This window comes from Melanerpes formicivorus, unplaced genomic scaffold (genome assembly GCF_026170545.1).
Source record: "Melanerpes formicivorus ecotype bairdi unplaced genomic scaffold, bMelFor1.0.p_v2 SCAF_3, whole genome shotgun sequence".
Classification (NCBI taxonomy): domain Eukaryota; kingdom Metazoa; phylum Chordata; class Aves; order Piciformes; family Picidae; genus Melanerpes; species Melanerpes formicivorus.
In genome coordinates, this window is record NW_027142355.1 from 35,481,785 (window position 1) to 35,505,664 (window position 23,880).

General features: G+C 42.7%; 1 long non-coding RNA gene across 3 annotated transcripts in view; it reads left to right on the plus strand.

The window, feature by feature from the left end:
• The window catches only part of LOC137459403 (uncharacterized), a 148,003-nt gene that overhangs the window by 23,973 nt on the left and 100,150 nt on the right, over positions 1–23,880 (plus strand). For all 3 annotated transcript variants that reach the window (XR_010992304.1, XR_010992298.1, XR_010992310.1), the window contains exon 4: positions 7,049–7,225. This is a non-coding gene — a long non-coding RNA (uncharacterized lncRNA). The remainder of the gene's footprint in view (positions 1–7,048; positions 7,226–23,880) is intronic.

A 23,880-nucleotide genomic window follows, 5' to 3' on the forward strand; every position in this document is an offset into this window, starting at 1 on the left:
TGATATCACACTGATGTTTTAGTTGTTGCCAAGAGTAGTATTTATATTAAGTCAAGGACTTTTCAGTCTCTTGTCCCCTGACAGCAAGAAAACTGATGGGGAACAAGAAGTTGGGAGGGGACATAGCCAGGACAGGTGACTCAAATTAGCCAAATGAATATTCCATACCACATGACATCACAAAGGGTATATAAACTGAGGTTAGTTTCCCAGGAGGGGTGAGTTGCTGCTCAGGGACTGAGTGGACATTTGTCAGCAGCTGGTGGGCAGTTGCATTGTGCATCACTTGCCTTTTTTGGGTTTTAATTCACTGTCTTTTGTAATCTTCCTTTTAATTAGTACTACTATTGTTTTATTTCATTTTTATTTCAATGATTCAACAGTTCTTATTTCAACCCATGAGTTTTTCTTGGGTTTTGATTCTTTGCCCAGTGCTAATGTGGGAGGAGGGGAGGAATGAGAGAAAGGCTGTGTGTAGGTTGCTGGCTGACATTAAGCCACAACACAAATTCTTGACTAAGAGGCTCATCAGTGGATTATCTCTCTTTTTCTCTCTCTGTATGTATGCTTGCATATATGTATAAAAGGAGAGAGCAAGTGGAAATGCTTCTTATTACATTACGTTACGAAATGCTTCTTATTACGTTACGTTAAGAAGGACATTGAGACACTTGAACGTGTCCAGAGAAGGGCAACAAGGCTGGGGAGAAGCCTTGAGCACAAGCCCTATGAGGAAAGGCTGAGGGAGCTGGGATTGTTTAGCCTGGAGAAGAGGAGGCTCAGGGGTGACCTCATTGCCCTCTACAACTACCTGAAGGGTGGTTGTAGCCAGGAAGAGGTTGGCCTCTTCTCCCAGGCAACCAGCACCAGAACAAGAGGACACAGTCTCAAGCTGTGCCAGGGGAAGTTTAGGCTCGAGGTGAGGAGAAAGTTCTTCACCGAGAGAGTCATTGGTCATTGGAATGGGCTGCCTGGGGAGGTGGTGGAGTCACCATCCCTGGAGGTGTTCAAGAGGAGATTGATGCCATGGTCTAGTCATGGGTCTGTGGTGACAGGTTGGACTCGATGATCCTTGAGGTCTCTTCCAACCTTGGTGATACTGTGATACTGTGATCTGTCTTCTACTTGCTCGATTATGCAGCCTCTTGCAACCATGTGGTAAAAAGAGTAAAATATGATTTTAAGGATTTGTGTCCCATCAGGGGACACGTTTGATATAGCTATCAGCTATATAAAATTTTCTCTTTGTATTCCTCAAAATATTACTTTCTCTTTGGAAAAGCAGTCTTTCATTATCCTCCTTATTTATCTGTTTAGCTAAATCCATTATGTTTTCTGGCTCAAATACATTCTTCAACTTCCAGAATTTGCAATGCACCCATTTTAAGAAAATCTCTATAAACCAATGGAGAAAATGAGAATTCAGTAAGTATGTTTAGCCCTTGGGCCAGATGACCTTATAGAGCTTCCATTGTTCATATAAAGGATACTTTTTTTCAAATGTCTCTTAATGTAAGTTATGAAGTCAATGACTTCTCCACAGTCATAGCAATAAATGTGAATGCATGTCTAAATAGAATAGAATAGAATTAACCAGGTTGGAAAAGACCTTTGAGATCATCAAGTCCAACCTATCATCCAACAGCATCTAATCAACTAAACCATGGCACCAAGTACCCCATCCAGTCTCTTCCTAAACACCTCCAGTGATGGTGACTCCACCACTGCCCTGGGCAGCCCATTCCAATGGCCAATCACTCTTTCTGTGAAGAATTTCTTCCTAACATCCAGCCTGAACCTCCCCTGGCACAACTTGAGACTGTGTCCTCTTGTTCTGGTTCTGGTTGCCTGGGAAAAGAGACCAACCCCTTCCTGGCTACAACCTCCCTTCAGGTAGTTGTAGAGAGCAATAAGGTCTCCCCTGATCCTCCTCTTCACCAGGCTAAGCAACCCCAGCTCCCTCAGCCTCTCCTCATAGGGCTTGTGTTCCAAACCCCTCACCAACTTTCTTGCCATAGTTAGCTCGTAACTGTTTAATCACATTGCAGAAACTGTGCTGGGAATGAGAAAATGAACCACACTGTCAACGTGTCCTTTGTGCCCCTTGTTTGCCATGGTTAAACGACAGGCTTAGAGGCAGGCATGAGTTCTTCACATGGCTCTAATGCTTGGCTAAATATCACCTTGCCCCTGCGTCAAGCAGTCCTGTATCACCAAGATACTAACGCATGCACCTATCTTATGCACGCATTAAAAAGGATAATTTAACATAATTTTGCAAACAAACACTAGACCAAGAAAAGCTAATTAGTCTTGGGAGATCAAACAGAAAATTAATTTCATATGTGTCTGGTTTATTCCAACGCCTTATTTCGGTTATCTAGGAAGAAACTGAAGATGGACTTTTACCTTCACCCTTTGCAGTCTCATCCAGCTTGCTTATGAAGGAACAAACATAATTCTGGAGATGCAAAAAAAAGACAAGTAGTGAACTCAGGTGATTTAACAAGGCCCTCCTGGGAAAACCATGTAATAAGTTGAAAGTCGTCATGGTGTAATGGTGTAGGTCAACGTGGATGTCCCGTGTTCAAATCATGTTTTCATACCAAAAAGGTTCTAACATTTCCTAGTTTAAACCATCAGACAATATTCAGCACTCAATGTTTTTCCTCTAAAATGTTGGTGTCCCACTCCAATGATAAACTGCAAAGCGTTAGCTTGAACAGTTCAAAGGCAGCAAAAAAGAGGATAAATTGATATCAATGAACAGTTACTGCAGTGGGAAAGCAACCCCTTGCTGCAAACAACAGCCCAGTGCAGCTCTGAGGGTCTGCCTCACTTGGAGGGGATGCTGTGTCTCTCTGTAAGCTCCCCATCACTCTAACTGGTGATCCTGCTCCCACTTTTAATACCTTCGAGATAAATCTTTTAAAAACCAAGGTATCTTGTAGTTCTGTAACATCAGTGATAGTCTCAGAGAGAATAGTTCCTTTTATAGACATGCTTGCATCTCATAAAAAAATAAAATAAAATAAAAAGCATTGGACTGGAAAGGCAATAAGAAAAGAAATCTCATATGCAGCCAGCAGGGCAGCATGCAGGAAATCTAAACACTCATGGTGAATTTTGAGGAAACACAATTGCTAGAGAGGCTGTTTTCCATGTTTCAAGCCTACTGTACAAGGATGATGTTTTACAAGGTAGGAAAACCTTGTAAACAGCAGGCAGGTGCTGCTCATGAACATACCGAAGAGGGAGGATGGCAGTCAGGGGTGTCACAAGGCAATGGAAAAGGAGCCAGGAGTTTCATGTTAGGAATAGGCTTCATTGAGTACAAAGACAGTTTTACATCTGAATAAAACACACATTGCATGTTTGATGTGGCAATAAATATTTCATAGAATCATAGAACTGTTGAGGTTGGAAGAGTGCTTTGGGTTTGTGTGGTAGTTTTAGGTTTCAACCCACCACAGTTTATCAAATCAACTGCTTGGTTAGAGTTCACAATCCCATTACTACTGCTAAGCCACTACCATTAAACCATGTCCCCAAGCACCACAACTTTTAAGTACCTTTGGGGATGGTGACTCCACCACTTCCCTGGGCAGCTTTTTCCAGTGCTAGATAACCCTTTCTGTGAAGTAATTTTTCCTAATATCCAACCCAAACATCCTCTCTGGCACAACTTGAGGTTGTTTCCTCTTGTCTTATCGCTTGTTGCATATTTTGACGCTGCTTAATCAAACAGATTTTGCTACATGCTTACCATGCAAACTGAAGCTTTTGTTGCTGAGCATTTTTGGAATTGGGTACAACTCCTAGCAAATGCTTCCATACATTCAGGTCATCCTTTTTAAAGGCAAAGTCACTCCTGGTATTTCTTGGCCACTAGCATTAATAAGTGACCACGTTGAAGAGGTTACGTACAGAAGCCTGTCTAAACTAGACTGGCATAGAGAAGAGTGTTCTGGCAAAGAATAGATGTTTCCTTTGCTAATGAATCAGTTCAAGTAGTTTGGTTTGGACAGAAATAGACTGTAAAATGCCAGCTCAGAAGGAACACTTCCTCGAATAAATCAAAACTGTTCCTTTCTACATGGCACAGCTGAGTTCTTTCCAAGAATTTCCAGGCTAGTGTTGTTGGTTTTTCAAGTATTTTTAAATGGGTACAAATCCTCCCTCCTGAATGCCCCCAAACAAAGGAGTTGTAAAAATGAAAAGCATCAAAATATTAAAATCATCAGTCATGCAAATCATGAGCACAGCTGGAAATAGTGTCCCCTTGAGATTTTGCTGATATCCTAGCTATATTTAAAATATACATGTTGCCATTATATCTGGGGATGCAGATATGCTAAATATTCTTCTTTTTTCTGAGTACTTATAATCTTATTTTTTTTTTCTATAGTGTTTAATTTCCACTATAGCTATGGATTAAAGCATTAGCTACAGATTAAAGCACTAGCTACAGTATTATCATGGGGCAGATTGCTGCTGCAGCAGCAGCTAGGGGGTAGTTTGGGCTGTTTTGGCAGAGTGTGATGGAAGAATCAGAAGTAACATAATAGCCAAGTTATAACATCTAATAGCATTTCTGAGGCTATGGATCAATTCTATAGCCATCATGTTTAAAAGAATAGGAAAGCAGTAAGCCAATGTGCTGTTAATCATAAAAGATCATTTGTGGTGCTGTGGCTGTGTCCCTCACCCTGAGGTAGGCAAATGGCACTGAGATGCCATTCAGAGATGTGAGGCCATCTCCACCCTTGTGAGGGTCTGCTCCAGCACACATTCAGGGACATGGGCACATGGTATGTACATCAGCCCCATGGCCTCATCTGGCTTCAGGAAATGAGCAGGGGAATGCTCTTGGCCACAGACTATTGCCCAGCTTGGTCAGTAGATAGAGGAGACCTGAAAGTAACACCCCCCTCATGGTTTTTTTTTTCACACTTTTAGGACAAACAGTGGCTGGACAGATGGGCAGAATCCAACAGCATGAGATTTAACACATCCAAGTGCCAGATTCTGCACATCAGCCACAACAACCCCATGCAGAGCTACAGGCTGGGGTCAGAGTGACTGGAGAGTGGCCAGGGAGAGAGGGACCTGGGGGTGCTGGTCAATGGTAGGCTGCACATGAGCCTGCAGTGTGCCCAGGTGGCCAAGAGGGCCAATGGCATCCTGGCCTGCATCAAGAACAGTATGGCCAGCAGGAGCAGGGAGGTCATTCTGCCCCTGTACACTGCACTGGTTAGGCCACACCTCGAGTACTGTGTCCAGTTCTGGGCCCCTCAGTTTAGGAAGGATGTTGACTTGCTGGAGCGTGTCCAGAGAAGGGCAACGAAGTTGGTGAGGGGTTTGGAACACAAGCCCTATGAGGAGAGACTGAGGGAGCTGGGGCTGCTTAGCCTGGAGAAAAGGAGACTCAGGGGTGACAGGCTGCTTGGTTACATGGTTTAGTTGGTTGGGTGGTGTTGGATGATAGGTTGGACACGATGATCTTGAAGGTCTCTTCCAACCTGGTTTATTCTACTGACTACTTGTCATTAAAAACACAGGGATAGTATGCAGTGCTGGGGACATTGGGCTCATGGGCTGTTGGTTGGTCTCTTGCTATATGTGTAGGAGTAGGAGATAGCAGAGATGAGGAGGGTTTCTGGCAAAGCAAGGCTGGATTTTCACCTAAATTCCTCAGCAGTGACAGCCTGGTGTCTTAAATTTAGCAGATTTTGGGTGTGCTGGGCCAGAAACAGACATTGTATAGACTATTGGTCTTCTGCAAAGAAAAGTATTGTATTCATATTAGAAACAGAAGTATGCATGTGTAAGAAGTAGGAAGGAAAACTTGGACATGGTTACTACTGGCATGTGGTATGTCCACCTGATAAGCTAAAGGGTGTACCATGATTTGCTGGCTTTGTTGCTCATGCAGAAAATTAGAGAGACAACGTCCTGTCAGTGCTGTGGGAGGAGGATACCTTAACCAGGCTCCCTACAGAAAGCTCTGGGTGAAAAAATGAGCAGTTCGGCAGCATCTTCAGGAGTGGTCAAGTATCAAAGGCTGCAGCTATTGCAACTAATTGCCTCTGAGACCTGCTGTCAGAGCACCACTGGTGGCTTCAAATTGGATTTTACAGGGGTCATATCATGTCTGTGTGAAAAAAGAGTCTTCTGACAGCTCCTGGGATTAAAACAGCTCCTGTCTGTGATGTGTGTGGGGGCTAGCCCTGATGCTGCTGAGACCATGTCAGCTAACCTTGTTCCGCTTGAAAGGTCCAAAAGGCCTGGAAGATGGTCTGTAGGATAGAATGTGCATGAATATGTGTAGTTAGCCAGGGAAGAGTAAGTTGCAGGGGAAAATGAGGTGCTAGGAGGAAGAGAGGACTGTGATGTATTGAGAATGAGACACCCAAGGAGAAGATTATTAAAAGAAAATAATAATAATAATAATAATAATAATAATAATAATAATAATAATAATATAAAGTAAAATAAGTACAATGTAAAATATGCAGCAGTGGGGTAGAAATGCAGCTGAGAGGACCAAAATACAATTGAAGGAGGAGGATTAGATAACAGAGAAGTCAGCAGGAAAAGAGGTAAATAATAAGCACATTAAAATGCACAGGGTAGGAAGTACTTAAGAAACACTTTGATAGAAGGAAGATGGCTAATCTCAGTAGCAAGGTATCACAGTATCACAGTATCACTTAGGTTGGAAAGGACCTTGAGGATGATCGAGTCCAACCTATCAACACAGACCCCATGACTAGACTCTGATCTAACTCTGGTTTATTATATGAGTCCTCCTAAGAGTCCCACTCCTCTATGTCTCTAAATGGAAAATGTAAAAAATAAAAAGTAGGTGTTTGCAAAATAGTTCCTGAGACCATAGTAAATTGTTAGCAGGTTACCAATTGCGTCATGCATTCTCTTGCACTCAGATTTACTAATCCTAACTGATTGCACAGCTGAGATATGTAAATTGCTGGCCAAAGGCTTCTTCTATGGTCAAGGAGATGGATGTTTCTGTTTGACATTTCAGGTCTAAGGTTCCCCTACTTGGCAAGAGTACCATAGGCCATCTTTGATCACAAGGCAGGAGCCTGAAGAAGTTGACTCATGCAATCTGGGTCAAATGAAGGACATCACACACTCAGAACAGTGCTGTAAGCTTCCTAAAACCACCCACTCCAGCTACCTATGATATTCTGGACTCAGGGTAAGAGTTACTGTGTAATTTGTTGATTTGTCAGAGGTCAAGATGATCAGAAGTCTCTTCTGATCAGAAAATTTTTGATTTATGAGGCATTTATCAATGCTCATGATTAGAAGTGTCTGTAAATTGTTTTAATCAGAATTATTTCCTATCAAAATGTGTTCTTTTTCCTTGGAGTGTTTTTTCTCACTAGAGAGAAAAGTAACTTAAGGAGTTTGCACTGATAATAGGTTGGAGTTGATGATCTCAAAGGTCTTTTCCAACCTGGTTAATCCTATCCTATCCTATCCTATCCTATCCTATCCTATCCTATCCTATCCTATCCTATCCTATCCTATCCTATCCTATCCTATCCTATCCTATCCTATCCTATCCTATCCTATCCCATTCCCATAAGGCAAATTCTGTATTTTCCATTCACATTACACTTGCATTGAAGATGATATTAAAGTTCAAAATATAATTTAATGAAATAATCACAAGAAAGATACCTTAAGTGCTTTCAGATACCTTAAAAAGACAAATAAACATTTCCAGATTTAGGGGGAAGAGAATTGAAAGCTCTGTGAATGTGCCTCATGCTGTATGATAAATTTCAGTAAAAGATTTAAGAGAAGGAAAGTGGGACTTTATCTACATCCAAAACATGGTTTAGATTCTTCACCCAGCCCTAGGGGCATTCAAGTTCAGTAGGAGACTCCTCTGTGCTTTGGATCTGTGGGTGTCCATAGTCCTTTTCCTGTGTAGCTGAGTTCAGACCTCTCCTTACCTGGCTGTCTACTGAGCTGTTATCCATCCAAATCCCACCCCCTCCTGCCCAAAGGCTGTTGTGATGACTGGGTATAAATAATTGCAAAAGAAGTGGAAGGACAGAGAGAATCTGAATAAAATCTTTAAGGTCTTTGAAATTGATGATTTTAAAGGCCCAGCCTTAAGTGATTCTGATTCTACAAGATTTGTTGAAGCACTGACATCTTGTAGCAAAGGATGGCTTTGCACTGGCCTGGGAGGAGAGGCAGAAACAGAGGGGACAAAAGAGGGACCTGCAATCTGTATTCCAAGTACTTAATTTGGGATTATTACAAAAGCAGTGCTTATATCAGGAGCTGAATGCTCACACCCTTGTTTTCTTAAAACAGTTACCTAAATAGGCATTCAGAGTAAATCTGATTTCAGTCCTCCAATGCATTAATTCTTTGTGTACTTAGACAGGGACAGTATTAGCTGGCTTCTCACAGAGATGATGTGAAAATCATTTCTTGAATGTGTATGAAGCTCTCAGGTACAACTGTGAATTTTTCCGCAGAGATATTTGAGAGGAAATTAATCAATCTGTCTTCGGATAAGACTCTGAATAAGTGGGCAGCTAGTAAGGATAAAACAAAGCATTAAAAAGCTTTCCATGGCTTTGGAGCAGTCTGTTATTAAAAAGAAGTACAAGTGATAATACTGTGGCAAAGGGTGACATGATGAAAATCTTTACCATATAGGATAACCTTTAGTTAGAATAAACCAAACCAGGTTGGAAGAGACCTTCAAGATCATCGCACCCAAGCCATTAACCAATCCAACCCACCTAAACAACTAACCCATGGCACCAAGCACCCCATCAAGTCTCCTCCTGAACACCTCCAATGATGGCAACTCCACCACCTCCTTGGGCATCCCATTCCAATGGGCAATTGCTCTTTCTGTATAGAACTTCTTCCTAACATCCAGCCTGAACATCCCCTGGCACAGCCTGAGACTGTGTCCTCTTGTTTTGAGGACACAGAACAAGAGTATCATAGTTCATACTATCATTCTATAGTATCATAGAATGGTTTGGCTTGGAAAAGATCTTAAAGATCATCTAGTTCCAATTGCTCTGCCATGGCCAGTGAAGTTTCCTACTAGGCCAGGTTGCTCAAGGCCCCATCTAGCCTGGCTTTGACCACTTCCAGGAACTTCTCTGGGCAACCTGTCTCAGTGCTTCACCATCCCTATGGTGAAGAATTTCTTCCTAATGTCTAATTTAAATCTAGTTTCATTCAACTTGAAGCCATTACCCCATTATCACTATATGCCTTTGAAAAAAGTCTGTCTCTGGCTATCCTGTAGGTGCTCTTCAAATACTGAAAGGCTGCTATAAGGTCTCCCCCAATCCTTTTCTCCAGGCTAAACAACCTCAACTCTCAGCCTGTCTTCATGGGAGAGGTGCTTCAGCTCTCTGATCAGCTTTGTGGCCCTTCTTTGGACCCAGTTTTAGAGTTCCATGTCCTTCTTGTGTTGGGGGCTCCAGAACTAACTGCAATACTTCAGGTGGGGTCTCACAAGAGCACAGTAGAAAAGCAGAATCACCTTGTCAAGCTGCTGGCCATCCTTCATTTGATGTAACCCAGGATGATTTGCTATCTGGGCTGCAAGCGTACATTGTCAGCTCATATTAAGCTTCTCATCAAGCAGTACCCCCAAGTCCTTCTCCTCAGGACTGCTTTCTATTAATTCTTCAGCCAGCATCTATTTGTGCTTGGGATGCCCTGACCCAGGTGCAGGACCTTGTACTTAGATTTGTTGAACTTCACGAGGCTGCCATTGCTGCACCTCTCAAACCTGGCAAGGTCCCTTCCCCCAGCATGTTGAGTGCATCACACAGCTTAGTGCTGGTGGTAAACTTACTGAGGGTGCACTCAATACCATTTTCCCAGTTCCTGCTTTTACCTTCTGCAACTTGGACAATGTGGTTAGAGCCCTTGCTGGTGAAGACTGAGGCAAAAAACTATTTGAGCACCGCAGCCTTCTCCTTATCCTGGGTGACCAGGTCCACTATCTTCTTCAGGAGAGAGCTCACCTGTTCCCTAGTCTTTCTTTTATCATTGACATACGCATAAAAGCTTTTCTTGTTTTCCAAGACATCCCTGGCCAGATTTAATTCTGTCTGGACTTTTACTTTCCTGGCCTGGTCCCTGGCTGCTTGGACAAATTCTTTGTACTCTGCCCAAGATACTTGTCCTTGCTTTCACCTTCTGCTTCTTCCTTCTTATGTCAGAGTGTCCAGGAGAAACTTTTTCACCCATGCAGGCCACCTGGCATTCTTGGTTGTTTTCCTCTTTGATGGGACACATCACTCCTGGGCTTAGAGGAGGCAAATCTGCTTTCTTGGGCCCCTCTCCCAAGTAATTTCTCCATCACTTCTTTTCTCTGAATGGATAAATGAGTTAAATTCCTCTCCTCTCCTCTCCTCTCCTCTCCTCTCCTCTCCTCTCCTCTCCTCTCCTCTCCTCTCCTCTCCTCTCCTCTCCTCTCCTCTCCTCTCCTCTCCTCTCCTCTCCTCTCCTCTCCTCTCCTCTCCTCTCCTCTCCTCTCCTCTCCGAACCTCTCCTCTCCGAACCTCTCCTCTCCGAACCTCTCCTCTCCTCTCCGAACCTCTCCTCTCCTCTCCTCTCCGAACCTCTCCTCTCCGAACCTCTCCTCTCCTCTCCGAACCTCTCCTCTCCTCTCCGAACCTCTCCTCTCCGAACCTCTCCTCTCCTCTCCTCTCCTCTCCTCTCCTCTCCTCTCCTCTCCTCTCCTCTCCTCTCCTCTCCTCTCCTCTCCTCTCCTCTCCTCTCCTCTCCTCTCCTCTCCTCTCCTCTCCTCTCCTCTCCTCTCCTCTCCTCTCCTCTCCTCTCCTCTCCTCTCCTCTCCTCTCCTCTCCTCTCCTCTCCTCTCCTCTCCTCTCCTCTCCTCTCCTCTCCTCTCCTCTCCTCTCCTCTCCTCTCCTCTCCTCTCTTCTTTCCTTTTTGTTCCTCTTTCATTTTATTTTTTTTCCATTTAATTATTTTTTTTTTCCTTAGAGGAGAGCTTATGGACTCCTCTGTTAGAATAGGTTCTGCTATTGACATTTCAGACAGATGTCTGAAAATCCAAAAATACATCTGTATTCATATCCAAAAAGGCTGGTTGGCCTATCATGTCAATGTATTTTTCTGATAAAGTACTCACATAGAGCAACAAGCAAGAAATTATAGTACCCCTGCAAATGGATGGAGGTTGTATCCTTTTCAGTATGAAGTCATGTCTTTATGTGACTGCACGTGCCTGTGTTCTCACATTCACTTTCACTCTGCTGTGTAGCATATATTTATGGGACACATAAATATTTTATCTGCTTTTAGACTACAGTGGTCAGCTAAGAAGCAATATTTAAAGATGTGGAGGGTCTTGTGACAGATGAGATCACAGATAAGAATAAAAGGCACACAAAGGAGCTACTGAATGGTCAGAGGCTCCTTGTAAGAAAGGGTATGACAACATTGCTGAAACAACTGCCCACGCCCAATTTGCTCAGTGTTTCATGAATGGCCTTGTTTATACAAGTGAAAATTCTTGACCAGACCCATTTGTTTGCACACAAATTACAGCTCTTCATTCATAAACTGTGGTTTTAAGAAAGTCCTCTTTAGATGTTACCCAGAACACTTGTGTATGTCTGTGGTTACTGTATAGCAATAAGTACTGTCTAGCAGCCCAAAATAATTTCAGAAAGCAAGCAGTAAGCTGGGACTGAATACATTTTTGCAGTCAATAAATTAGGTGATTCCCTTGTTATATTTCATTAGGTTAATGTTTCCACTGACATAGTCATTTATATTTATTCTTTGTGAACTGTCAGCATCTGTCTGCTGTCTGACAGACTTTGGTGCTTCTTCATTTCGAAGTCTCTTTAGGCACTGGTTCCCCAGGAATCATAGAATCAATAAGGTTGGAAAAGACCTCAAAAATCATCAAGTCCAACCTGTCACTCATGACCTCATGACTACTAAACCATGGCTTCAAGTGCTATGTCCAATAACAGAACATCCAAAGTGTTTTTGTTAATACTTTTTATACAAAAAGTCTAGATGTGGGATATTTATGGTAGACATTGTGTGATTTCACTTGTGGGGTCACCAGAATGTCTTCATCTTCTGAGTGTAATATAGAGCTATCTCCCTGGGTTATGCACAACAGCATCTGGTGTGCATGATAGAACAGAATAGAATAAACCAGGTTGGAAGACACCTTCAAGATCATCGTGTCCAACCCATCAACAAATCCAACCCACCTAAACAACTAACCCATGACACCAAGCACCCCATCAAGTCTCCTTCTGAACACCTCCAAAGATGGTGACTCCACCACCTCCCCGGGCAGCCCATTCCAATGGGCAATCACTCTTTCTGTAGAGAACTTCTTCCTAACATCCAACCTAAACCTCCCCTGGCACAGCCTGAGACTGTGTCCTCTTGTTCTGGTGCTGGCTGCCTGGGAGAAGAGACCAACCTCTGCCTGTCTACAACCCCCCTTCAGGTAGTTGTAGAGAGCAATAAGGTCACCCCTGAGTCTCCTCCTCTCCAGGCTAAGCAATCCCAGCTCCCTCAGTCTTTCCTCATAGGGCTTGTGTTCCAAACCCCTCACCAACTTTGTTGCCCTTCTCTGGACTCACTCCAGCAAGTCAACCTCCTTCCTAAACTGAGGGGCCCAGAACTGGACACAGTACTTGAGGTGCAGCCTAACCAGTGCAGTGTACAGGGGCAGAATGACCTCCCTGCTCCTGCTGGCCACACTGTTCTTGATGCAGACTAGGATGCCATTGGCCCTCTTGGCTGCCTGGGCACACTGCAGGCTCATGTTCAGCCTACCATCGACCAGTACCCCCAGCTCCCTCTCTACCTGGCCGATCTCAAGCCACTCTGACCCCAGCCTGTAGCTCTGCATGGGGTTGTTGTGGCCAATGTGCAGATGAAAGTGTTGAAATGGGCAGCAAAATCAGACTTCTGTGCTTCTGCTTGGAAAATAATCATTGCTTAGGATGAAAGAATGCATCTCAGTGTGAGCAGTTCTGAGGTGAAGGCAAGGAAGGGCTTTAATCCCTCACTGAAACAAGAGGACACAGTCTCAAGTTGTGCCAGGGGTGGTTACGACTGGATGTTCGGAAGAAATTCTTCACAGAGAGATTGGCCATTGGAATGGGCTGCCCAGGGAGGTGGTGGAGTCACCATCACTGGAAGTGTTTAAAAAGAGACTGGATGGTGCACTTAGTGCCATGGTTTAGTTGATTAGATGGTGTTGGGGGATAGGTTGGACTTGGTGATCTCGAAGGTCTTTTTCAACCTGGTTAATTCTAATTCTAATTCTAATTCTAATTCTAATTCTAATTCTAATTCTAATTCTAATTCTAATAATTCTAATTCTAATTCTAATTCTAATTCTAACTGGAGTATCCTGCAAAGAAAAGGTGATGCAACTAATTTCAGGTGTATGGCGTAAATGATCATTTTCTTTGAGGTTGTAAAATGTGGAGATAGCTCTGTTAATTCACAGGGAAATTGGTTTACTTTCCTAATTTTTCTCTGGATTTATGTAAGCCTACAGCCCTTCTCAGGTATCTCTGATACTGCATGAAAAATGAAGTTTCTAACCTGACAGAGTGCCAGCTAGTAGCAGCAAGAAAGGTTAGCAGCATTTCTTCCATCTTCTTTTGAGAAAGGAGAGTCACTATCATTCTTTGTGTTTATCTTGGGTTTTTCCACTTTCTCTCTCAACAATTTTTCCAGCACTTAATTCTGGTTTGACATCTACGTGCTGACAGAGAATTTAAGATTGATGACTTCTGTTCTTCTGGTCAGAGAAGATGAATCGAAGTAAATTGTTTTACTAGTTAATGAAAACAGCCTCTTTTTTATTTTTTCTTCTTTATTTTTTTAATTTATTTTATTTTAATAGCAAAGAGCAAAAGTGTTCTGGGAGCAAAGGTTGTGGAATGACAGGGGAGGCAGGAGCAAAGATTGTGGAATGACAGGGAGGCAGTTGGATGTGATCTGGTGGTGGTGTTTGCTGTAAACTGAAGGTGGCTCTGGGCACTTTGCCAGTTTGTTCAGGCTGAGACTTAGCTATCAGCTCAGGAGGAACTATCAGAGTCTGGTACATTCATAATGTAAATGGATGTTGGTTTGGTTTTTAACCAGAACTAATATGATTTTAAATACCCAAGCTATTTTTACTTTTATAATTGACCCTGGGTATGCTTCTCGCCCTCTTCCATTCAGTGTCAGTGATCCTTCAAGACCAAACTACAGTTGTAGATACAAAGCCATTAAGTCTGCCATTTTTTGGGTTTGATGGAAAATGCTTCAGGAAAAGAATCCCAACCAGCAAAGTAAACCCATCTATTTCTATGGACTGGTAAAAAACCTGCTCCTGTTTTGAGAGAAACACTGATCAGAGATTCCTGTTTGGAGTGGTATTATCAGGGGTGGTTTGCTGCAGACATTAGATTGCTGCCAGGTTTGAGATATCCCACCATAGATATTGGAAAGAGCAATCCTGGGCTCTGTTATAAGTAGTATGTTCTTGTATCTCTAGTGGCTGTAACAGTGGTCAAAACTGTGAGGAATTTTGCTGTGCTTTGTGCTGGCAGGAAATGGCCATGCAATAGAATAGAATAGAATAAACCAGGTTGGAAGAGACCTGCAAGATCATCGTGTCCAACCCATCATCCAACACCACCTAATCAACTAAACCATGTAACCAAGCACCCTGTCAAGTCTCCTCCTGAACACCTCCAGTGACGGCGACTCCACCACCTCCCCGGGCAGTCCATTCCAATGGGCAATCACTCTCTCTGTGTAAAACTTCCTCCTGACCTCCAGCCTGAACTTCCCCTGGCGCAGCCTGAGACTGTGTCCTCTTGTTCTGGTGCTGGCTGCCTGGGAGAAGAGACCAACCTCTGCCTGTTTACAACCCCCCTTCAGGTAGTTGTAGAGAGCAATAAGGTCACCCCTAAGTCTCCTCCCCAGGCTAAGCAGCCCCAGCCCCCTCAGTGTCTCCTCATAGGGCTTGTGTTCCAAACCCCTCACTAACTTCGTTGCCCAAAATCTGTGGCACAGTTTAAGATTTTCCTTTTAGTCTTCTTTTTCAAGAACTGAAAAAGTTGCCAGGGTTTGGGAGGCAGCCAGAAGGAATCTAGCATCCCTTGACCTCAATGTGGTTGTGACCAGGCAGGAAGGATACTGTTCTATTCCTACATCTTCATGCATGCAGTTGCATGGGGTTTGTGTGTACTTGTACTGCTAAATTATGCCTTATTTTCAGGAAGATCTTCAGTGATTTGGGCACCTTGATCAACAGATATGGAGTATACTTCCCTCCCTAGCTGAAGAAGCCATAATCTTACACCCATTTCACTCACTTGCCCCATCTCAACCTCCTCCATAGCAAGGTTGACCTCCATCCCCTACTGGCCAACTGCAGCAAGAATCCTCGGGCTCTCTGTCCTTCAGTTTCATGTCTACTCAGTGGGTCTCTCTGAACTTTTGTGCTTGCACTTTTCCAAACCTCTACCTCTTCTGAAGCCACTTTTTGAGAATAATTTTCATTTTTAGGGAAGTGTACAGATCTAGTGATCATTTAGTGCAAGGATAAGGCAAAGCCCTCTCCATATAGATGCTTTTCTCGCTAGCAGTACTCGTGTCGAAGTGATACTTAAAACTTGTGAGATTCTTTAAATATAATTATATTTATGTTTCCAACCAGAGATTTTGATAAGTTTCTCCACAGCCTGAGCATATGCATTTTTGAGGACAGTAGAGTGAGGTCTGACTAAATTTCACAGGAACAATTTCAAGTTCTGGATGAGTGCTGACATCTGCTGTTTATTCTTACCATATACAGGAAACACAAGGCAGGAAATTGCTGCCTGTCTGTTTTTAGCTGTCTAAATTCTGTATTTTATTTCACACAAAGAAATATGAATAGAAATCACAAGACACAGTAAAATCTATACAGGTTAATAAGTGAGACATGAAGTAAGGAGCTGACAGCAAAGATGAAAGTGAATTTTTATCCTTTCAAATGATTGTTGGTGCATTTATGTGGAGAAAGGGCTTGGTATAGGTAGCCTAAGGAATGAAGCTGTCTATGCACAGGGTGGATATTTAGTGTGGAAGCTCCCTAGTGCAGGGATCACTTTTCTGTTATTAATTTCTACAGGAGCTCCTAAAATGCTGGTGTCCTAATTCGCAGCAGGTATAGCTGGCTGCTAGCATTAGGTGAAAGGGTTCTGGTAACAGTACAAGAACACCATGTCCTCATCCTCCTTGTCTGCTCTGAGTTGTATCCTGCAGTAGCAGTTCAAGCAATGTCAGCTGCCAGCCTGGCCCCAAGAATTGCTTTGAGTCACCTGAGCAGGTGTCACCACTCAATGTCACTGGGACATGCAAAAAAGAACTGCTGGGAGACACTAACTCTTTTCATATAGGTTATTGAATGACTGTCAGGACCATGTGGTCATTGCTGGGCTAGATCAACAGTGTAGTGCTCTTACCAGTGGCCCTTCTGTCTAACACCACCCAAAATAATTGTGTGGGATAAACCAGTTTCAGCTAAACAGATTTTCTTTGTGATGAGGTCATCATGATAACAGACACCAGGGAGAAGATAAGTATGGGAGGTTCTGCAGAAATCCTGGATTCATCTTGTTAGCACAGCTCATGACAGCACTTTGTTTTGACTCTCAAATGACAGCAAATCCTCCACTTCAATGAAGTGACCACATGTAATGATTCAGACACAACTGTGGCAGCTGTCAATTCCATTCTCCTTGCAAGACACTGGAATTAAGTACACAAATACTCACAGTTTTAGGATCTGTAACCTATGCTAAGTATCATGAGTCAGAGATATGCAAAATCTTCAGGTTGGTTTTACAATCAGAAAGGCTTTAAAAGAAAATGTAAAGAATGTTCCCCTGTGTTGTAGTAATTCAGTCCACTACAATTTCCCTTTGCTGTACTTTTCTCCACAACCACTAATCCTGTATTTATTTATTTTTTATTTCACTGTAAAATTCCCAGTCCCAGGATTCCAGGACTTGGGCTTTTAAGAAATTTGGAGAATCCTAAGAGAGCAGATTTAAATTAGATATGAGGAAGGAATACTTCGCTGTAAGAGTGATGAGACGTGGAACAGAATGCTGAGAGAAGTTGTGAATATCTCATCCCTGGGAGTGTTCAAGGTCAGGTTGGATGGGTTTTTTAGCAACCTGGTGTAGTGCAAAATGTCCCTGCCTGTGGCAGGGCAGCTGCACTACATAACCTTTAAAGGTTCCTTCCAATCCATTCTACAAGTCTATGATTCCTCAATGACTTCTGGTGACTCTGGGTGAAGTCAGCAGAGCTCCTTCAGAAGAAAGAATCCCAGCAGGGTGCAACATTGAAAAAAAGTCATAAATGCAAGGTAAAGGCAACGTCTCAATCCTAGGAAAACTTGTGAATGTTTCCATGCTTTGCACTACAGAAGTAGCATTTGTAGTCAGTTTCAGAAGGAAGTGTAGCCTTTAACTCAGTGTGATACAAAGACAATAATAATCCAGATGCTGAAAATATTTACCTTTATTTTTTTGTGCATTTACTTAAGCTAATAAGCACAATCAGCCTCATAATTGTTGTTATTATCATGCAAAAGAAGTAATAGTGAAACTGAGGAAACTCAGGTACATTCCATGAGAAGTGACTTTACTGCTGTAAAAATGAAGTAAGTAGGTGAGAGAGGATGCTAATAGTTTGGAACTGGGAGAGAAAATCTGTGCCTTTAAATTGCAGTCAGTGAGTTACATGCAATGCCTCAGAAGCCAGTGAAATTTTCAGTAACCAAAGCTAGGGCTGGCACAGTGCCTCCTTCCCAGGCCCACGCTGAGACCTGGACCATGCTCTCTACACCCTTGAGACCATGGGAGTGCTGACAGATTTCCAGATGCCCACGAGTCTCATAGAGAGGTTTGTATGTGCACATTATGCTGCAGGGCATGGATTTACCAGCGTGGCCGATGCAGCTGAAGGTCTCTGTTGCTGCACAAGACTGCAGTGCACTTGGGTTCCTTCCCCATGGCATCCCAGGGCTGTTGTGCATAATGGGAAGAAGTAGATCCCTGCCCTGATCTCAGTCCCTGCTCCACCAGCAACTCTCTTTGTGTGCAGGAGGTGATTCCTTCTCTCTGTCAGTACATGAACATGCTGTTCTCTCATGAAGTGGGGATGACAATAAGTGGCTTCCTGCATGAAGACATTTCCATTGCATCGTAGTTATGTGCAGCTTTAAGCAAGTCGCATGAGTTGTTTTAGTTTTAATGATGCTGTGTAATTCACAGAACTGAGAAAGCTGCTGAGATCATGAGGGCAATTACAAGTTATACTTAGGAGGTCAGGAGTATTTCTGTTCTTCAGTGCTACAGAGTCTATTTTAAACCCAGTGATTTTGATTTTTTGGTTTTCAGAATCCTTTTGGGGAAAAATCTCCTGGCATATCCCCAAATATTTTTCTTATTTAACACTCAAAAAAAATTGTATATCTTATGCCAATTAAAGCTTTTGAGCTCAAATTTACCTTTGTCTGAGTTACAGTTCTCCACGAGGTGTGTGGATGTGACTACATTATTTTGTCATAGGTGTGGGATATGGTGCTAAGTGCTACGTGTGGAATGACTCTGATCCTTCAAATGAGATGTGGCATTTGTGGTTGGTTAGTGAACTGGGTGGAGACTTGGAGAAGATGCCAACCATTACAAAGCAGAGATAATCAAAGACATTAACCTGCTCTGATGCCTCTGCATTATTCAAAAGAGGCCAGGAATAATGAAAGCACAGCAGAAGCTTCAGTGATGTGATTGTCTGATGCAACCATATTGTAGTTTGAGGCCACACAGCTGAACTGTGATCCAATAAATAAAATGATTTCCATCATTTATTTTCAACATTAGTTTGCCTTAAACTCCAGTTAGTTTAACTGGATTTGAATGAAAAAGATCTTCCTGAAAGCGTTGACTTGCAGGTGCTTGTGACAAATCTGGTCTCCATAAATGCCATCCCTAAGGCTGAACCTCAGAAGTATCTCCTGTAAGATCCTGAAGAGTGCTCAAGAGCTACTTACTTGTGGGAATCCACATGGGTTGCACCATCCTCATGGGAGCAAGGATTAATCTTAGCTCTGCTTCCACATATCCCAGTGTGCTGAGTGCTGTGTAATTGAAGGCAGATTGCCTTTAACCTAATTTAGATAGGTTAGCTCCCTCTGTCTCCCATTTTTACTGACAGAGCCTCACATGAAACCTTCTTGCTATTGTGTAGACCGAGGCAACAATTCTTATTAATGCCAACACCGTTTTACCATGGGGAGTAATGTGAGGCAGCCTTGCAGTGAGGAATAGAACAATTTGTTCTGTTTCTACTCCTTTAGGACAAGTAGAGATGTGCATGTATTGCAGCAGGGAGATCCAAGTTAGACATTAGGCATACAAACAGCACTTTTTAAGGATAAGGACAGAGGAGTGCTGGAACAAATGGCCTTGAGACATGGGGTGCCCATGGATGACCACGAAACTGTGATAGACAAACACTGTTTGGACTGATGTGGGCAGAATTTGCTCTGCTCAGCTGTAGGCAGAGAGTTGGAAATTGCAACCTTTCTTGCTTCCCTTCACAAAGAAATTACTTTGCCACACAGAGGTTGGTTTTAGGTAGGTAGTAATCTGCCATTACACCCCCATGAACTTTGGTACTTCTGTGTTACTGAGTTTGGGCCTGGCACTCATGGACACCCAGGTGGATGTTAACTAGCTCTCCCTCTCATCCAGCTGGTTGGCAGTGCTATAGCAGTGGGTTGTCAATGGCAGCTGGATGCACCACATTTAGTATATTTCTCTTCTTTACATTGTCTTTAAATATCTTCCAAAAGCATAAAAATAGTAGGAACTGAACTCTAAGTAAGGGGCAGGAAGAATCATTAGTTAGGAAACCAGTCTGCAATTAATGTAATTTTAGTTAAACTACTGAGTATTTTAAATAAATAAATAAGCTTTCCAAACTCTCTTTTGCTCTTATAAACTCTCTTAGTGGTTGTTTCTGCAGTTCATACTGCAGCACTGCCCTAGGATGTTAGTGTACTCCTGTAGTAAGTAAAAGTCAAAGGGAGCATCTATGAATATATTACATCTCAGCTCCATTCCACTATAATATGAAACAGGGAGGTGGTGGAAGCCTCATCCCTGGAAATTTTTAAGGCCAGGCTGGATGGGGCTCTCAGCAACCTAATCTAGTCTGAGGTGTCCCTGCCCATGGAAGGGGGGTTGGAACTGGGTGATCTTTGAAGTCCCTTCCAACCCTGACAATTCCATGATTCTGTGATTCTAAGAGTGTCAAGAGCTGCTCCGTCTCTTTTTGTGTTTGCTCAGCTAGGTAGTGGCTTTTAGCATGCATATCAAACTAAGCAAACAAAAGTACCCAATAAGTGTGGTCTACATGTGATAGAGTTTCTTCCTACCTTTTCAGCTTCAAGCATTTAACTGCATACAGCCAGGAAGGAGTATGAATCACAGAATCACCAAGGTTGGAAGAGACCTCAAAGATCATCAAGTCCAACCTGTCACCACAGACCTCATGACTAAACCATGGCACCAAGTGCCACGTCCAATCCTCTCTTGAACACCTCCAGGGACGGTGACTCCACCACCTCCCTGGGCAGCCCAGACAGGAAAAACGACCACTGAATTATTACAGAAGCTACTTAGCACCTAGACTCATTGCACTTTTCAAAGGGACTTTAAAAATGCTGCATAGTTAAGAATGACAGAATACAGCCAGGATGGGAGAGGGGCTTCATATGTATAATTTGCCAATGATGTATAATGGGTGTAATATTTGTAACAGCTGTTAGGCTCTCTGAAGCTACGCTACATTTATGGAATTTTCCATTGAGCTCTAAATATTCAGGTCACATACACAGTTAAATTTCCAGCAGTGGCAGTACAGATAAAAGCACTCCAACCGTATGCCATAATTGTGCTCTATTTAGAGAGTGCAGCAACTCAGGCATTTTCACAGCAGTCGTCTTAGCTACGGTATACATTCTGCTTTAGAAATGCCAATTCATTAGCACAAGTAACATGAGCATGCTGCTCTTAAAAAAAAGAAGGGGGAGGGGGGAAGGGGGAGAGAGTGCTGTGTTTCAGTGAGGAATAAACACACAGGGGGAAAAAGAAAAAGCTATTACTTAGAAGAAGAGAAACAAAATATGGAGACGAACTCAGTCTCAGCTTTGGTGCAAAGATTCAGACGATATCAAAGTCCGTTTTGTCAGAGGTTTCAAATCGGTCGCAGTCATTGGAGCATCTGTAAATTAATATTGAAAAGACTTAGCTGATTGGAAATTTCCACTTCAGGATATTGAGTTGCCACAGGTGAAATCCACCACAGAAATAGTATATAATGGATAGGACATGGTTGTAATAATACAGAGAAGCAGCATAGGTATTTTGTAAATTATGTGTAGAGATGCCAATCTAGCTACAATTACAGGCTGCAAGAAAGACAGCAACGTGATTACAGTGCTTCATGCTAAAGGTTTTTGACATTTAGCAAGTACTCAGACAGCAAGCCTGATCAAAGCCAGATACTAAAAAACAAAGGGGGCTGGGGGGACGGGAATCATTCTGTCATTGCAATAAATTAAAATCAAACACAAAGAGGGAAACTCTGGAACTGAAACCCAGGCTTTAGCTCACTGCTCTGAAGTGGCCAGGAAGGCATGTTCACCTGTTGTACTATCAGTTTTGAGACAGCCAGCACAGCTGGGTGACATCAGGTATTTATGAAAAGTAGGTCAGTGCAGTCAATCAGATTGAGTTCCCAGTCTTGCCTGACTTATGAATAAAATATTTTGTACCTTTTTCTACAACTGTGCTCCACCTTGAACAGCAGAGATATTAATCTAAGATTTATTATGATTGCAAAATCAGTCGCTGAGCAAAATGAAGGTCGTTCAACTCTATCTGTAAGTCACCTTTTACGGCCTTCCTTTTTAAATTCAGTACATATTAGAGGAAGGTGTGAAACACATTGACCTTGCGCCTTCTCCTTGCTAGAAGCTTGAAGGAAACAGAAAGACCTATTGCCTGATCCTTTGACCTTGGTCTATCCCTCATACTACAGTAGTTGAGTAATTTGTCCCATCCAGAAGTTTAGTCATGTCTCACCTAAGGAAACCCCAAGGAGGTCTGTGCAGAGGTGACACATGACCAAGGCCACAGCTGGAACATAACTTTTGGTTGCTGAATATGTTTTCTGGAGACAAGAAAGCTAGTGATAAAACAATGTTTATGGCTCTGACAGATCTGGCAAAAGACCTTTTGAACATTCCTGCTCCACTGGCCACATTTTTGTCTCTCTTGTGGGAGTCTACAGCCCCTTTGCCACAATTGATAGAAAGAACAACTGATTCATGTTCCCCACTGCAGCTCATGTCTAGGTGTGCAGATACACCTCCAGTCTGCTTGGCTTTTGATCTGGTCAGCTGAACAGAGAGAAGGTAGCTGTTATGCTAAGCTTGCCCTGTTTTCCTAGTAGGAAACAGGCTGTGCAATGACAATGAGTCCTCAGCAGAGTCATGCCAGGACATGGGACTATCAGAAAGGGCCAGGGCTTTCTGAGGCTCCTGGAGGGAAAATGCAGCTGCTGCGTGGGCTCTGTTCCACACCTCACACCTCAGGCAGTTGGCTGTAGTTCAGGTTTCTTCCCCTTTCCATGCACACTTGGCTAATCTCTCTGAAAGAGGAATGGGGCAGGAGCATTATGCAGCATCTGAAAGGGGGAAGAGATTGATCTGCATCTCCTAAATCTCCTGACTCTTTTCTGCTCTTGACATTCAGATTTACTGAACTGCCAGTCACATTAGAAAGAAATATTACAGCTAGATGATGCCTGCTTAAATTATTGCTCTAATTAGAGTCAAGGAAGGTTGGGAGAAAATGAAAGGGAAAGAACCTAGTCCTCTTTCCACAAGACAATGTCTTAAAAGCACTTATAATAACTAAATCCTATTTTCAAGACAAAGCTGATTCCTTCCATTCAATGACGATTTTGATTGTTAAAAGAAAGTAACAGTTTTATTTCATATCATGTAGAACAAGAAGCTTTCATGGAATAGCATCCAACCTGTACTGGAGATGTCCTTCCAGCCATCTGCCCTCAGAATGTCCCCCCCAGAATATGAATTTCCAGGCTCATTTACCTGGCTCAGTTGTTAGAAGATTCAAACAACATTTTCACCTTAGGAAGTATCTGGACAGCAAATGCCATGACTAAATGGCATTTTATTCCCAACCCTTCGACTAAAAAGGTCTGATCCATCCCAGCTATACATCTGGAAGTAGTGGATTGATTGCTCTAATTCTTTACTTTCATGCATTGCTTTGGGTTTATTACAGAAATGTTTAACCTGTGTGCCATAGGTGCAGAGAAAAACTGCAGGAACATAAAGGTGTAATGATGGAATAACAGCAAGACATTTTTAACAGGGTACATTCAATGCCTTATAATTGTGTGACTCTAAACAAGCAAACACAAAAAGTGATTTTCTTCTGTCTTAGCAACATTGAGATACATGTGAATTTGCTAAGATTTTTTGCTTTGAGGATGATAAATATGAAACAGGCATTAGAAACTGTAAACAGGGCTTGGTTATCCATCAAACAGACAAATCTGGTGGACTGAGAAGCTGCTAATTGCATCAGGGTTGTGTCTGTCTGCTTTTCTCGGTTACTTTGTTTTTTGTGGTCAGTCACTTCAGCTTCCAAAAATTTGTGCAGTCTGTCTTGCAGCTAAAACAGG